Below are 14502 nucleotides of genomic sequence, written 5' to 3'. Positions count from 1 at the left end.
AACGTGCAAATGAAAAATAGCGATTGGATAATATGGGGTAGTCCATTTCAAGGGAAATATACAAAAATATAAAGAAAATGAATAATCCAAAAACACATTTAAAAAAATACGCATTTTGAGTTGTCGATTGAAATTTGACTTCCAAAATAAAAAAATTAAACGGTGCAACCCAAACAAAAAAAAATAATAATATCCTGCAGATTCTAAAAGTTGCTCTAAAAATGGCAGAACCGTGTACGGGCCTTTTTGAAAGTTTACATCGCAAATTTGAATAAATTGAGGGGGCAAGGTTTTTTATTTGGAAATTTCGGATTAGGTTTCCTTGGAATCCATTTTAGGTATATAGTGCCTTATGCAATATCACAGATAACAATACGAAGATTACTTAGGTTAGAAGTCTTAACCCTCAGGGTATTTTCTGGCACTTTTTTCCTAATATGATTAAAAAGAGACAAAATCGTAAACGCCGGAAATTCATATATACTAAAAAGAATGACAGGCTTCTACAAAGCAGCATTTTAGAAGACGTTTCGTAAGCACTGTGAGACAAAATTCAATGAAGGAGCGCGTTGCACTATCAAACACAAAAGGGGTCTTTTTCTTTTTTTTTTTTTTTTCTAAATATGGTTAAAAACTACCTTCAATCGAGATCGTAGCTAGTTAAGATATTCTTGCCTAAATTTGTCATAGGTCGCAGAATACTTCAAAAGTCTAATTTCTACCTAAACATATGGAATTCATATGTAGGCTGATTATTTTTATACTCTCAGCCATATGGCTAGGGATCTTGTATATAATTTGATATGGCCAGAATCTGCCTCATCAAAGTATCTTTCTCTATGGACCAAATCCGTTTCACGGCACTTGGATATTGGGATGTCCGTCTGTGTCTCTGGCTATAGCACACGATAACTCTCGAAGGGAGTATCCGATTTGGTCCAAACATAGTACATCGTAATATTATTAACAAACTTAGATCGAGTTCGGAGATGGGTAATATCGGTCCAGTCTTTCTGGTATCTCCACCACAAAAGGTCGAAATTTTCAAATCAATATTTTACTGCAAAAAATTAGAATGGATGATCCGATATTTTCAAATATAATAATATTTGTTTCAATACTAGGTCAGGTGCGAAAATGGACAATGTCGGACTACTCCATCAAGAACCTCGCCCACAACGGGTCAAAATTTCGAATAATTTTAAAACGTATAAAATGTGAAAAAAATGTATAAAATGTGCGTACGATTGTCTGCAAGTTATACACAACACAATATTTTTAATAATCAAAGGTCTGGTGTGAAGATGGATGGTCCACTTCTTCCTGTACCTCCCTCACCAAGGGTCAAAATTTTGAATATTCATGCAGCTCATAAAACACGAAACTGACAACCGATTCCGTTCAGACTTGGTACATCTCAATATTTCCATAAACACAAGATCTGTAATAAAGATGGTAGAAATCGGACCATTTCTTATGGTATCCCCCCCACAAAGTGTCAAAGTTTCGAATAACCAAAACGATCAAAAAAACCGAAATAAGCATTTTTTTCTCTACAAACTACATACATAACAATATTTTTATTGACCCAAGGTCTGGTATAAAAATTAGATATATCGGTACAGTCCTTTTGGTAACTCCTCCAAAAAGGGTAAAATTTTAAAGTATCCACAAAGCTCATAAAACGCGAAATTAACATCCGTTTCCATTTAGACTTGGTATATCTCAATATTTCCATCAATACAAGATCTGTTATAAGGATGGCAAAAATCGGAGAATTTTTTGGTACCTCCCACACATAGGGTTAAAGATTTTGAAAAACAAAACACTCTGAGAATGCGTATGCAAATTTCAATAACTCCGACTCCAACTCTCTTCAAACATCTTTACTAACGCAAGATCTGTTGTGAAGATGATATAGAAAAATCTGCACTGCAACAAAGACAAACGCCATACGTTTTAATATTTTTTTTTTTAATTTTATTGAATTAAAGCAAAAATGTCGGAAATAACATCAAATTTTAGAATAAGTTTAGATTTGTTCGAATTGGTCACCTTTGGCACGAAAAATGGCATTCAACCAGCCATTGACACCATCACACACAGCCCGAATATTGCTCTTCGGTTTTTTAACCCATTCCCGGCGAAGCGTTTGCTTGAGGTGATCGACACTTTGGTATTTTTAGTGCCAACCTTGCTTTCCAAAATACTCCAGACACAATAGTCCAACGGATTGGTATCCGCAGATTTTGGTGACCATTATGCGGTGGAAATGAAGCAATGAGCCTTATTTTGTAACCATTCTTAGGTGGCGCGTGCTGAGTGCGATGGTGCTGAGTCCTGTTGGAATGCCGAAGGTCTTCGGCCAAAATATTTGCGTGTCCAAGGCTTTAATACATCCTGCAGAATATTTTCGCCATTTATTCTAATGTCACGGTCGTCAAATTTTGTCTCAAGCCTGCACAGACAATTTTCTGTCATAGGCTGTAGTATCCATTACGAACTTCAAATACCAAATTTGAAACAATTCCGGTATATAATGTCGCTTAAATCATCAACATACCGAATATCGCGTGGTACCGTTATATGGGGGCTCTGCGAAAACGTGGAACTACATGGCCCATTTTCAATACCAAAAGTCCTGCAGACATAATACACATTTGAGTAAAATTTTCTCAACCTACTTCATTTCGTTTGGAAGCTAGAGTGATTTCCACAGACGGACAGACGGATAGACGGCCACACATCGCTAAATCTACATAGAATTTTATGCTGACCAAGAATATATATGTACTTTGTGGGTTCTAAAATTTATATTTCGAGGTGTTACAAACGGAATGACAAACTTAATATACCCTCCATACTAAGGTGAAGGGTATAAAAAGGTCGGAAATAGCTTCATATTTTAGAATAAGTTTAGATTTGTTCGAATTGGTCAACTTTGGCACGAATAAAAACCTTCAAAAGGCCAATAAAACCGTCACACGCTGCCCGAATGTTGCTCTGCCGTATTTCGGCCCATTCCCGGCGAGGGGCTTGCTTTAGGTGATTGGAACTTTTGTGTTTTTAGTGCCAACTTTGCCTTCCAAAATACTGCAGACACAATAGTCCAAGGGATTGGTATTTTGGTGGCCTCATTTGAACCTCATTTTGTAACCATTCTTGGGTGGCGCGTGATGAGTGCAATGGTGCTGACTCGTGTTGAAATGTCCAAGGTCTGCGGCCAAAATGTTTCCGTGCCCAAGGCTTTAATACACCCTCCAGAATATTTTCGTGATAATATTCGGCATTTATTCTGATGCTACGGTCGATTAATATGAGCGGAGAGCGACCATCGCTTGTTATTGCGGCCCACACCATCGCAATGGCCGGGGCTTGAGTTCTGGTGGCCAACCGAAGGTGCATATTTTCAGCTGACCTCTTTGGCAAGTAAACATGATCATTTTGTTTGCTTACAAACAGCTGGACAAGGAATGTTTTCTCATCGGAAAAAACCAAAGTCGGCAGTTCACCACTTTCGGCCAAGCGAAGCAACTCTTTAGCTCTTTTGAGTCTATTTTCTTGTTGTTGTGAAAATTCTTGCACTTTTTGGAATTTCAATGGCTTTACCCCGAGCTGATTTTTCAATATTTTCCGAATGGAATATTGTGATATGTTCAGCTCACGAGCCATTTTTCGACCACGGCGACGCGGGTTTGGAGCAAGTCACTTCTTTACATTTCGAACCATATCTGCTGATGTTGCTGTTTTCTTCCGTCCCCTTCCCTGACGTCGGGCTACGCTACCAGTATCACGTAATCGGTAACGAGCGATGGTACGAGTCACTAAAAATTTATTCACATTTAAATGCTGGAGTGCTCCAAAGATAGCCACTAGTGGTTTTCCAGCCAAATATAAAGAAATCACACTATCACGCATGAATTCCATCACGAATAACTTTTTTTCTGGAAAATTCTCACCAAAATGCTTTTATACGCTTGTAAACAATATAGGAAGCTGTCACTGGAATAATTTTAACAGCTGTCGGACGAGTGGCTTTGAAATGACAGCTGTCTGAAGTTGGTTGCAGTTTTTTCATCTCAACCTATATATGGACCTATTAAATTACAAAAACATTTTTTAAATTATTCAGATTTGCTGGGGAGAATCAGATGTTCTATTCCAAAATATCAAATCCACTTCTAAAATGAGTTGACATTTTTCAGGTGCTTTATGCTCAGAGGACTTACTTTTGGGCGGGGGAATACCAACAGATCGTCTTTAAAATAAATAGATATAAGATCATTGCCTTCCTTTCGCGAGGTCTTTTATGGATAGACGATTTCTCTCTTCTTATACACTGGCGAGTGATCATCTTTCCTTTTGCTAAATGGTATTTCCAATTTTCTATAGATTTCTATAGAATCTAAGAAGAATCGATAAACTCTATTATAATTTCGTGGTTTCGCTCTCAAATAATTTTTGTCTGCTCCAATAACAAAACATCTATAAGGGTACGAGATTCTTGTTTCAACCAATTTCTATTTAATTTGTTGCAGACAAAAGTTTGAATCCTTTACCATCGGATCCATGTCCAGTGGATATTTTTGCATTTTTATACCCTACGCCACATAGTGGTAAGGGTATTATGTCTTTGTGCATTTATTTGTAACATGGAGAAGGAAGCGAGATGGACCCATAGTTTCTTTTGAGGATCTCTGAGAATCACTTTCTGAGTTGATTTATGCATGTCAGTCCGTCTGTCCGTCCGTCCGTCTGTCCATATATTCTTGTGAACTAAATGCAGGTCGCATTTATTATCCGATGGAGATGAAATTTTCCAAACAAAATTTTTTTGGCCCAAGGATGAACCCTATTGAAATTGGAGATAATCGGTAAAAATTTAGATATAGCTCCCATATATATCTTCGTCCATATATATCTTCGCCTTTTATTGTGCACCAAACGTGTAATATCAGCCCGAATAGTATGGAATTTGGACGTACGATCAGATTTGACCTGAAAATAAGTATGCCAAATTAGATCGAAATCGGTTCAGGTATACCTATAGCTCCCATATATATTGTTCGTCCGATTTGTTATATTTGTTACCCACAGCCGTAATATGCACTCCGTAACAATGATATTCAGGGAAATATATGAAATACAGCTCAGAAATACATTTGCTAAATTTTATCCAGATCGGTTCAGATTTGGATATAGCTCCCATATATAGCTTCGTCCGATTTACCTTTTATTGTGCACCAAACGTCTAATATTTGTCCAAATGGGATGGAATTTGGCACATACGACCGAATTTAGTCTAGAAGCTAGTATGTCGAATTTGGTGAAGATCGGTTCAGATATAGTTATAGCTCCCATACATATTTTTCATCCGATTTGTTGTATTTGTTACCCACAGCCGTAATATGCCCTCCGTAACAACGATATTCAGGGAAAAATATCAAATACATCTCAGAAATATCTTTGCCAAATTTTATCGAGATCGGTTCAGATTTGGATATAGCTCCCATATATATCTTTATCCGATTTCAAATTAATTGTGCACCAAATGGGCAATACAATTCCGAATTTAAAAGATACAAATGCTTCGGCATATTTAGTCCTTTGAACTTTAAATTATAATTATAATCTTAGGGTGTATGATTGAATTCTCCCATAAAAACTTTTAATTGTTATGTGGAGCTCAACTAAATTAGCAAAGTGATGTAGGGTATCATAAAGTCGGCCCTGTCTGACTTTAGGACTTTCTTTACTGTTTTTTTTTTTTGGATACAAAAGTTCGATTCCTTTACCATTGGATCTTTAACAAGTGGAAATTATTGCATTTTTGTTCCTAGTAATAACCCTTAGGAATTATTGAAGTAAATTTGTTTATTATATTATCCCACATTCAATTTTGAACTTTTTATAGAAGGGTTCAATATTTGTTTTTTAGAAATCACAAAAAAAAAAAAACAAATACTTCAGCAAAGCTTTCGCTTGCAATTTTCTGCAAACTTCCAAAAAAAGGAAGCTCTTCATGACCGATTGATTGTTAAAGGTACTTCAATGGATATTTTTTATTACCCTCAAAAAAAAAAAAAAAAAAAAACGGCTAAGGTAAAAAGTTGGCAATACAAACATAAATAGCTCTCAAATTAATTTAAACAAATAGCAACCGTTACAAAAAATAACACAATTCTATTAGCAAAACATACACACACATACATACATACATAGCTATGCACATATGCTAACAAACACACACACACTTGCAAATACATAAAATAAATACAATGAAATCTAATTTTCCCAATGAAATTAAAAGTTGTTGAAAAATAATGAAAAGAAAAACAACAACAGCAAAAAAAAAACATTATTGTTTATTTTAAATTAATTTCAATTTTTTTCAACTCTTTGCTGTTGTTGCTAGTGTTGCTGTTGTATTTGTTGATTATTTGTTGGCCTTGCCGTTGAACGCTAATATTAGAATTTTAATTGTTTTAAATTTAATTGAAATATTTTTGCCATTACTTTGTTAAGTAAACTTTGTTTGGCCATGTCGATGTGTGTGTGTGTGCTGATATGTAACCAATAAAACCACCTTGTTTGCAATGCGGGTGTTGATGCTTACACACACACACACACATGTATGTGTGTATGAGAGCCTTTGTAAAGGTGTATAGATCGAGTGTTGTCAGTTGGAAAGTTCATTTAAGTCAGCATTTTTTTCGGTTATTTGTTTTGTTGGCATTTTGATGACGTTATGAAATTGTTGTTACACAACAATGGCAAACAGCAACGTGACAGCATGGTGATAATATTTGCAAAAACAAAAAAAAATTGATAATAATAATATTATAACATTTGTTTAGATTACACACACACACACACACAGTGTCTGTCGCATACACAACGACAATGGTGGATGGGGAGGTGTATACACACGTTACTATTTAATGGGCATTTTAATGTTAGGTTAAAATTTTTAAAATTCTATTTTTTAGACAGTGGTGAGGAACAAGCAAGGGTTGGATGTTAAAAATTTTGATAGCTCCCTTAAAATCTGAAATACTAAGGGAGATTTTGCCTTAGATTGACAATGTGTTAAATTAGCGTTAAAAAACGTCAAATGAAAACCGGTTATACATAAATTTCGAACGTAATTTTCTTAAAAACTATTAAACATAGGTGTGTGGTTTATTTGGAGACTTATGGTAAAATTTTGAGTAAAATATTTCTTATTTTGAATTTTTTTGTCTAAAATGAAGATGTAAGCTACTTTCATGCATCAAATCGAAAAAAAGGAAAAAATCAATTTTTTATACCGTCCACCATAGTATGGAGGGTATATTATGTTTGTCATTCCATTTGTAACACCTCGAAAGATACATTTTAGACCCCACAAAGTATATATATTCTTGATCACCATTAACTTCTATATCGATTTAGCAATGTCCGTCAGTTTATCCGTCTGTGGAAATCACTCTAGCTTTCGAACGAAGTGAAGTAGGTTGATAAAAATTTACTCAAATGTCTATTATGTCTGCAGGACTTTTGGTATTGAAAATGGGCTATGTAGGTCCACGTCTTCGTATAGCCCCCATATAACGGTACCTCCCGATATTCGGTATTTTGATCATTTTAGCGACATTATTTATCGGAATTGTTTCAAATTTGGTATTTGAAGTTTGTAACAGATACTACAGCACAAGTCAGAAAATAGGCCATGTAGGTCCACGTCTTCGTATAGCCTCTATATAACGGTACCCCCCGATATTCGGTATTTTGATGATTAATGATTTAGTTTCAAATTTGGTATTCTAGGTTCGTAATGGATACTACAGCCTATGACAGAAAATTGTCTGTCCACGTTTTATAACCCCAATATATAATATATATAAACTACATTATAAACAGATTTTTTCAAGTTTCGCATTCGAACATTGTAATAGCTTATGACAAAATTTGCCTATGCAGGTCCACGTCGTCGTTTAGACCCTAATATACGGCTACATTCAGTATTTTTAAGATTTTAACAGAATTTTTAACGGATTTTATTTTTTTGAAAATTGCCAAATTGGTACTAAATGGTGGAGGGCATTCAAAGTTCGGCCCGGCCGAACTTATAGCTTTTTTACTTGTTTTCTTGTAACATTGATGTAAACATTTTTTGGATATATAATTGAAATAGAGATTTTTGGGTTTTGATGACTGATAGTTAAATTTGGTGAAGGATATTTTCGTCTTTGACGTCATCCTTCTAAAGTGGTGCTTTGTAGGAGAATTTTTCATAAACTCACATAAAGTACCGCTTCAACCACGAAATTTGTTTTTTATATTTATTCCTGACTATTCCTATGAATTAAAATTTTATGATGAGTAATTTTCGAGAGTATTTCGAATTTCTGCGGCCGTGTGTAAAGGGAGTTTTTAACCATTCATGGAAAACAGTACCAAGAAGACCCCTTTAGTGCCACGCACGAGAGTTTACATATTTGACCAAAATAAACCTCGTACTGTTGTCTGTAATATTGCCGAAGACCCGATTTACGTAAAATCGTAGGATTTCAAGGAATCTTAATCCGAAAATAGGAAATGTAAAATAGGGGAAACGTGCCGCTCTATTCAGGTTATTTTACGATGTAAACTTTCAAAACGCCCGTATCAGTGTCCTTTTTTATACCCTAAGTCCTATGGCTGGTGAGGGTATGTTTGGACCGAAACCGTTTCAAGACATTTGGAGTCGATCTAGTGATGTTCGTCCGTCTATCTCTCTGTTTAGCTGGTGCGCACGATAACATCGTAATATTATTATGAAACTTAGATTGTGTTCGGACATGAGCAATATCGGTCCACTCCTTTTGGTACCTCCCCCACAAAAGGTCGACATTTTCAAAAAAAATAGTTTACTACACAGAAAGAGAGAGGATAGTCCGATTTTGCTCCAACTTTAAAAAATTCCAATATTTACATCAGTGCTAAGTCCAGTGCGAAAATGGACAATATCGGTCCACTTTATCAAGTATCTCCCCCACAAAGGGTCAAACACAATATTTTTAATAATCTAAGGCCTGTTGGTCGGTCCACTCCTTGTGGTACCTGCCCCCAAAAAGGGTCAAAATTACATGAAGCTCCTAAAATGCGAAATTAATATCCGATTCCATTTTGACTTGATACATTTTAACATTTCTATCAACACAAGATTTCTTATGAAGATAGTAAAGATTGGAACATTCCCTGCAAAGGATTCAATATCCAAAAAAGGTTGTAAAATACGAAATAAGCATCCGGTTCTTTTCATATTTCATATATCCCATTAGTTCTACTAATACAAGATCAGCTGTGAAGATGAAATATATCCTCAGATTCTGGTACCTTCTTGTACCTCCCCCATATATAGGGTTCAAAATATTAAAAAACAAAACTCTCAAAGAGAGCGATATAAGCATCCACTCTCTTTAAATTTCACACATACAAACATTTTTGCTAACACAAGATCTGTTGTGAAGCTGATATATATCTGTGAACCCCTCTTGGTTCATCGCCCACAAAGGGTCCAATTTTCAATACTTGTATCTGTCATAACTTATGAATTTACGATTTTCTATCTATTTTTATTGGATAAATTACAAAAAGGGAATACCTCGGTCCACTATGTCTGGTACCTTAGGTCCGATACGAAATGGACAATATTGGCCCATTCCTTCGAAACCTACTCCATAGAGGGTCAACAATTTGAATAATCATAACAGAAGTCAAAATATATTTGAATAATGGAACATTGGCTGAGGGTACACATCTGTCGACAAAACCGACTTTTTTACCTTAACTTTGTGGTGGAGGTACCGGAAAGAGTGGAACGATATTGCCCATCTCCGAACTCGTTCTAAGTTTGAGAATAATATTGCGATATACCAAGTTTGGACCAAATCAGATACTCCCATCGAGTTTTACGAACGGACGGACATCGCTAGGTGGACTCTAAATGTCTTGAAATGGATTTGATCCAAAGAGACGTAGTGTCTAATACCGTCATTTCGATGAGGCCTGTTTTGGATGTATTATATGATATGTACCCTCTCTATATACCCCCATGAGGTTATAAAAAATATGAAAGATGACGGAACATGTTCCCTCTATTAGTTTATTTTGCGTATACCCTCCAACTTGGAAAGGAGGGTATATTAACTTTGTCATTCCGTTTGTAACATCCTTAAATATTCGTCGTAGACCCCATAAAGTATATATATAGATAATCAGCATAAAATTCTAAGTCGATTTAACGTGTCCGTCTGTCTGTCTGTTGAAAACACGATAGAGCCGACATTATTTGACGTAGAGTGCCAAAATTTATCAGAGCAATTTGTATTATGTCTAGGATGGTTGGTATTGAAAATGAGATATATCGGTCCACGTTCTGGTACAGCCCCCATATAAAGGTACCTCCCGATATTCGGTATTTTAATTTTTTTGCCACATTTTTTCACGGATTTGTCTATAAATTGGTATCTGTTTGTCATAATGGGTTCCAGCTCCGGTGGCAAAACATTGGATGTATGGGTCCATGATTTGGTATAGCCCCCATATAACGGTACCTCCCGATATTCGGTAATTGGATGATTTTTGCCACATTTTTTCACAGATTTGTCTGAAAATTGGTATTTGCAGGTCATAATGGGCGAAACATTGTATGTGTAGATTCACGATTTGGTATAGCCCCAATATAACGGTTCCTGCCGATATTCGGCATTTTAATGGTTTTTGCCACATTTCTTCTAATGTTTACTTTACCCTAAGGTGGAGGGTATTAAAAGTTTGGCCCGGTCGAACTTAATGTTTTTTTTTTCCTTTTTTTGTTATTTTTTCGGGGAACGTTAATTGCTAAATCGTAAGCTGCTCAAATCTTAACGCAGAACTTTGATAAAATGCGTGTCAATAAATTAATTATAGCCTTGTAAAACCCCTCTTCCAAAGAAAACTACCACTATAATCAACTCAGAAAATCTTAAAAGTTTTATGTGAAACAAATTTACGAAATTCTCTTGGGGAAGAGACCTATAAGCAATCTGCAGCTTTAGAAGTAAATACTCATCGTTCGAAAAATTCGCTTAAGGGTCCCTTAGCTTTCGTTTTGCAAATCTAAGCAAGGATTCGACCCTAAAAAATATTTTAAAATATCTAAAAATATTTTAAAATATCAGAACTCATCCCACTGTCCATGGACCCAATTACCCAGAAAATGCTGCTACAAAACGTAAACATATTAAATATGACATTTAACACACATACACACACACTCACACATGTTCAACACAAATGTTGAATAAAGGATTTGCCAAAAACTAAATTGGGGGTGTTTAAACTAACAAATTTCCCCAAAAAGAAATAAAAACCCCAAAAAACACGAAAATGCAATGGCAACACAAAACCCATATTAAATGGCAGTTCCTATCATCAGCATATTCAGCGAATAGAGTCATACGGCAGAGAGTAACACAGTTCCCTAATACATGGCCCGGCGATGGCATTTGCATAAGTTGCAACTACTGAAAAGAGAGGCGCACACACACACACCCAGAAGGACACCCATTTACTCCTCTACATTATTTTATACACATGTCGTTACAATCAAATGCATTCATGTCACCACCTCGCCCTTCACCTCCTCTCCTCCTCCTTTACCTTTCTCTTTCGCCTGCCATCGACAAGAAGTTTAACCCTTTTCGCTGCTACAGTTCACTAAACTTGCCACACATACGAGTTGTTGCAAGTCTGCCGGTGTCTGGTTTAACGCTTGGTTTATTTTATGTGTTGAATACCGGCTGCTTTCCTCGCATGGGTGTGAGGGGTATGTGTGTGTGTGTATTTTTTTTTATTATTTTTAGTTTATATTTAAAATGTAATTTTTTATTTATACATATTTCTCTGTGTATTATTGTCGAGTTGGGTAGCGGCACCCACCCATGGCAGTCAATTGCTTCATAGCTAAGGCTTTCCTTTTTTTTTTGCATTTTCTCCAATCCATTCACTGTTTCCGCTCTTTGTTGTTGCTACATTTCTGGCACTGTCGTTTAACGTAATAGACCACAATTTATTACTCCATGCTTCAATGGTGCGGTGCGCTATACCTTGTTCTAGTAGTGTGCCACCAGCACAGGGTTCCTCTTGGTTTGTTTCTATTTTTGTTCGATTTATTCAAATGAAGCTTGAAAATGAGAGAGAGAGAGAGAGAGAGAGAGAGAGAGAGAGAGGGGGAGTAGAGGCCGTCTTTAAATGGTGTGCCCCTTTTTTGCATAGCGTGGCATAATATTTTCCTGTTGCCATAAAAGGTTTATTTAAATGTTTCTGTTTTGGCCAAAAATATTTCTTGGAATAATGCGATAATTGTTGTAGGCATTTAAAGAGGTCATTTTGGAAAATTTGAATGTGGAGGTAAAATGAAATTATTGGGGGGTTTTCAATTGAAAGCAATTGAAAAAATATAGAGGAAAATTACAGGATTTAAAGGAGGCAGGCTTAGAGGATAATTTTTAGGTGATTTTCATTTGGTAGATGGCAGCTAAAGACTCTTTGTTAGAGAGGATTTTTACGCAGCCATAGAAGTCCTATCACCTTGAATTTTCCTGGAGCTAAAGGAAGACTGTATACATGGTTTTATTCCGGAAATCTAAAATGTAGCGGCACCCACCCATATTATATGGAAGGTCTGTCAGATTGTCAGATTAGAGATGTGGATAAGGGGCCAGGCACGTCGATTTTTAAGAATATCTGACTTTGTTATTAAGAGATGTATTAAAGGTCTGGATTGTGGATTTTAGGGAATAGGGACGTGGATTTTTAAGAATATATGGATGGACGAGGCACCCCAAGTTTTTCCCGGAAATATAAAATGTATATTGAGGTGGAATCCTATGATGCTATGCAAAGTTGAGAGGTGTTAATCTTTACAGAGCTATTCATTTAGATTTTAAAGGGGCTTTGAAAATTTTATTGAAGCGGACTTTAAACGAGCCAATAAAGGCCTTTTGGCAAGAATTTTAAGGAGCCACAAAAGGATTATTGACTTGAATTTCCAAGGACCTGAAGGAGACCAACTGGAGCAGAAGGAGGTAAAATCTGTGGCAGATCAAAAAACGTGAATTTTTTTAACAAAAATCTATTGGAAGGTGTACCAACATGGATTTTAAAGGATCTATAATACTCAAAGACTTAAATTTTTAAGGATATATGGGAGATCAAATGACGCTGATATAAGTGGATTGGGGACGTTATATTTTTGAGTTTTCCGCACTTTATTGACGTGGACTTAAAATGAGTCAATAAAAACCTTTTGGCGAGGATTTTAAGGACTTACAAAGGGATTATTGACATGCATGGCTAAGAAGTGGTGGGAAGTCAACCATTGAGGGTTTTATGTGGTCTAAGAGGATTAGAGCCTTAGAGAGCGGATATTTAAAAAGTTATGGAAGATCGACCGACTTGAATTTAAAAAAAATTCTATGAAAGGTCTACCGACATGTATTTAAACCTGGATCTATAAATTCCTTTAAGTGCATTTATAGAAATATATGGGAGATCAAATGAAGCTGATTTTTAAGGATTAATAAGTAGCCTAGGAGTGTGGATTTTTAAGGATATATAGATGGTGTGGGGACGCCGATTTTTTTGTGAATTAAAGAAGGTCTAATAAGGCACATTTATTGACGTGGACTTTAGAGGAGCTAAGGAAGGCCTTTGGCTAGGATTTTAGAGAGTTACAAAAGGATTATTGACATGAATTTCCAAGGACCTAGAGGAGGTATATTGGGAAGTGGATATTTAAGGATATATAGATTGTCTAGACATGCCGATTTTTAAGGATATATGGAACGTCTAATATGGCCCATTTATTGACGTGGCCTTTCAAGGAGCCTTATGACGAGAATTTAAGGAGCAACAAAAAGATTATTGGCCTGAATTTTCAAGGACCTGTATGAGGTCTATCAACGTGAACATAAAAAAAAACAATGGAAGGTTTACCAATACGGATTTTAAAGGTTTTTACAGGGTGAAATAAAATCTGCAACAAAGTCAAACGCCATAATTTTTACATTTCTTTTTTAAATTTTATTAAATGAAAGCAAAAAAAGTCGGAAATAGCATCAAATTTTAGAATAAGTTTAGATTTGTTCGAATTGGTCACCTTTGGCACAAATTATGGCTTTCAAACGGCCAATGAAACCGTTACACGCTGCACGAATGTTGCTCTGTGGTATTTTGGCCCATTTTCGGCGAAGCGCTTGCTTGAGGTGATCGACACTGTGATTTTTTTTTAGTGTCAACTTAGCTCTCCAAACTACTCCAGACACCAACGGACTGGTATCCGGAGATTTTGGTGGCCATTGTGCGCTGGAAATGAAGCGAGGAGCCTCATTTTGTAACCATTCTTGGGTGGCTTAGATGGCTGAGTGCGATGGTCCTGAGTCCGGTTGGAATGTCCAAGGTCTGCGGCCAAAATGTTTGCGTGCCCAAGGCTTT

The 14502-nt window shown here is 36.2% G+C and overlaps 1 protein-coding gene across 1 annotated transcript in view; it reads left to right on the top strand.

The window, feature by feature from the left end:
* The window catches only part of LOC101887652 (synaptogenesis protein syg-2-like), a 339666-nt gene that overhangs the window by 157684 nt on the left and 167480 nt on the right, over positions 1-14502 (top strand). The gene's annotated exons all lie outside the window — the stretch shown is intronic.

This window comes from Musca domestica, unplaced genomic scaffold, assembly GCF_030504385.1.
Source record: "Musca domestica strain aabys unplaced genomic scaffold, Musca_domestica.polishedcontigs.V.1.1 12, whole genome shotgun sequence".
Classification (NCBI taxonomy): domain Eukaryota; kingdom Metazoa; phylum Arthropoda; class Insecta; order Diptera; family Muscidae; genus Musca; species Musca domestica.
This window is presented reverse-complemented; position numbering and strand designations above follow the sequence as displayed.